Source organism: Ruditapes philippinarum, unplaced genomic scaffold (assembly GCF_026571515.1).
Source record: "Ruditapes philippinarum isolate M1 unplaced genomic scaffold, ASM2657151v2 ctg89_1_1_1_1, whole genome shotgun sequence".
NCBI lineage: Eukaryota > Metazoa > Mollusca > Bivalvia > Venerida > Veneridae > Ruditapes > Ruditapes philippinarum.
In genome coordinates, this window is record NW_026856592.1 from 563,003 (window position 1) to 566,733 (window position 3,731).

General features: G+C 32.7%; 1 long non-coding RNA gene across 1 annotated transcript; it reads right to left on the reverse strand.

Annotated features, from left to right (window-relative positions):
• Positions 1 to 941: 941 nt before the first annotated feature.
• On the reverse strand, positions 942 to 2,876 carry LOC132747068 (uncharacterized). Its single transcript, XR_009628077.1, has 2 exons — positions 2,705 to 2,876; positions 942 to 1,662 (listed from the first exon to the last, which is right to left on the reverse strand). It is a non-coding gene; the product is annotated as an uncharacterized LOC132747068 (long non-coding RNA).
• Between the last annotated feature and the right edge of the window lie 855 nt (positions 2,877 to 3,731).

Below are 3,731 nucleotides of genomic sequence, written 5' to 3' on the forward strand. Positions count from 1 at the left end.
AAAAGCTATTCTCAGCTTTTCAAAGATATATTTTGAAATGGCAATTCGGTGAATGGGGAGAATACTTTTTAATTAAAGATTTGAAATAGAAAACTTTTTCTTTTATTAAACGAAGCAGTTACAAACTTTCAAACCATTTACAGAACGTATTATTTAATTCTCATAACTCCAGAATTATTCATCGAGTAGAAAATTCAACTGCTTTTTCATGGTTTAAATAGTGAGAATATAAAGAATAAAATTGTCGAGAAAAGGACAACAACAAACACCATGAATTTTGTTCGGTTGGCTTTTACGTCTAACAAACGCTTTTAAGGACACATGGTCTGGTCCTAGTGAAGGACGACCTCAAGTGCTCCTCTTTGTATTTATTTAGACATGAAAGGGCTTCCAAAAATATCACCGACGTTCTGTTAGTTAGCTCGTTAACTAAAAATTCATTATAAAAATCATGTCAAGATAATTTTGTCTCATTTAAACTTGTCTTGAAGGAATTGCATTTATTAATTTATCGGTCGTGTACAGACTCAATTAAACCGAGACTGCAATTTTTATGATATTCTGCTGTTTTGAATGCTTCCGAAGGATCACTTTTTCCAGATATTCACACATTACAACAGCCGGTGGCAAGTGTGTGTAGCAGCCGTACAAAGTTGCCCCGTACTTCAATTCAGTGTTGTTATATTTTATGGTCATTCGCAATCATTGAGTCCAGCACTTTTAAATGTTGAGAATTGACTACCGCTCAAGTCGGTGCTAGGGGGCGTGAGGGACGTTTCATTTTTGTTATAAATCAAGTACAGGCTCAATCAAACTGGGTGAGAAATTTTCATGTAATTTTGCTAATATGAATGCTTCCGAGAGCTCGCTTTCATTCCAGATATTTAGGTCGGCGGCTTTAATTTGAAGTACGCGAAAACAATAAATTTAAGAACACAGTCAAGCGGGCAAGTATGTAATAAAAACAAATAATAATGGTATATCTAAACGACTGAAACATGAGAATGTAAAGAAAAGCAAAATATAGATTAGATCTATGTAGTATCGAGTTGTTGAAGAAACAAAATCGAATTTTGGGGTTGCGTTCATTGAACGCCACCTTTCCTTGTTGATCTTGTTTATCATTTTTGATAAATTTGACTGACACAATCATAAAGAATTTATGGTTGGGAAACAAAAGTCGATTTTATCACTTCTTATACGTAATTAATAACTTTCGTCTTGTTTCAGTGAAGTTAGAGGAGTCAAACATAAACACTGACAACAAAATATGCATACAGAATAAATATATTGAGTACACAGTTTAAATATTGTGTAATATTGTAACATGTTTTTTTTTTTGTTTTTGTTTTTTTTTCATTTGCTTTTGCCTTTTGCTGTTTTTTCATATTCAAACAGATTTATATCATCTTGTCCAATATATCGGCTGTGTTTATTTACTCGTTAAATTGAGTTAATATTTTCAGCAAAATTTTTACGCTTTTACCATTTTCTATTCTCACTACTCGCTTGTCTTCGTATGCGATGGTCTTCAAGATGTTTTGTATTTTTAAGTAATTCATTGTTTCCTGCATTCGGTACACTTTTGCTGAGCACCAATCCAAAAAGACAAAACAGGAGCACAAATTGAATAATTTTCTTCATCTTGTAATTAAGTTGCACCTGAAGTGAAACACACGAAAACATTTGATGAATTAGAAATATAGGTTTACATGTGAATAAGACTGATAATAGTAACGGGAGAGCAACGTTTACTAAATGCTGCTCCTTTAACACAAGAAATACTGCAAAGGCAACCAATGTGACACCGAACAGAAAAAAGCAAAAAACAAGCATTTTGACAAGGAAGGCAATAAGATTTTAGTCATAAATTGCATACAGCATGATAATTATTTTTTGATTTTTTAATATTTTTACTTTCCTTTGTACACTTTTCGAAATAATGATTTTCTTGAAATAGTTTGGCCCATAAAGTGGCATGAAGCTTCGAATGAAGCGATAAATAAAATCACACATATATGTCTTAAAGTTATCACCCTATATTTACGTACAAAACGTTTTGATGTCTATCCAGTTTTCCTTATTAGGGTCTTATTTATGTTCAACCGCTTCTCATGCGCACATATTTTAATTCATCCACGTTTCAAACCAGATTCACAAGCCCGTATAGAATAAGAACATGAAAGCAAAAAGCGAAACTTATAGGTTCATATCGACATAACGCATTGTTTTGTCAAAATAATACCATGAAAATTGAAATATGCCTCACATTTTATATGGTTGCCTTTTCCTTATGGATTTGTTTCCGTTGCCGCAGCTTTTATTCTGGTACATAGGTAATTTTCCTAGTAACTTTTACTAATAAATTCAGATATCCTTATCTCTTTTCTTGTCATACCACTTTTATAAAATATATCGCAAATTATCCAACATATTTAGCACGCATTTCCTGATTATTTTAAATATATATATAGTGCACAAAACTGATGTTACTTAACCTTATGTTAACAACATTTAAAAGAAATATTATTCTTATAAGAAAATGAAAGCAGGTACAGAATTAAATATATGATAAAATTTAAATAGACAAAGCGGCAATGAAAACGTCTAATTCCTTAATCAATATTGCTTTTCGTTACCTAACAAACATTTTTAATAATTGTATCAATAATATAAATATTCTTTCAAAGAAACTGTCACTTACTTAAAGCTATATCAGAATATCCAATGGTAATGATGCTGAACAAATATTTGAAAATGTTAGAGAGTCCTCGTTCGACAAAAGAAGTTTGAATGCAAATGATGTATTCCTAAATGTTTATTTATATTTCTCTTTAAAATACCTCTACCATAGCATTCTCACCAATTAGACGCTTGCATCAAAGGCATGTCATTCAAGCGTTGCAAAAGTGTTTTGCAATACATCTGCGGATGTTTCAAAATTCTAAATTTTACAGTTCATGTTAACTTAAGCCGGTGCTAGAGGGCGTGGACGGTAGTTTGCACTTGACAGCACCGCCCATGAACAGACTCAATCAAACCGAGCCTGCAACATTTTCAATTTTGCCGTGTTGGGCTTTCTTTAGGGATTCTTATTTCTCTCTATTTTATATATATTTGCTGAACGAAATAAGAAACTTCCCCTGTAAGTGCAGATGTACACGAATATGAAAATTCGGATTAAAGTAGATTTATTTGAATTGAAGGAGTTTTTTATTGCGACTTCTTTAAAAAAAATATTGCTGAGGGTTTATCCAAAAGTATTGAAATGTTAGTTAAAATGCAGAAGGGGTCGCCCAACAAAATCACAAATTTATGTCGGGTATGAAGACTTTCAGCATAAAATACTCCCTAGTATCATTGGCGCATGAAACAAATCAGATTGATTTCGGCTTGTGGTAGGTTGTTTCATTTCTGAACTAAGGCTTGTCCTGGTTGAATGACGTTTGACATTGGAATAGGGCGACGTCTAACACGCAGGTCATAATAATCCAAAAGGTGTTCTTTGGGATTATATTATGGTTTTTGGCAGGCCAGTCATTAATAAATACTATGTTATTCGCCCCGAGGATATTCAGAGTACCCCTAGTTGTATGGTTTTGTAGCATTATCAGTAGTGATATTGGTATTATTGTGAAACAGTTGGATAATCTTTCTCGCAAGAATTTCATCTCGACAGCGTTTGGGCATTTAAATTCCCTTTGATAATGACTAAATAATCGTTAAAGCCA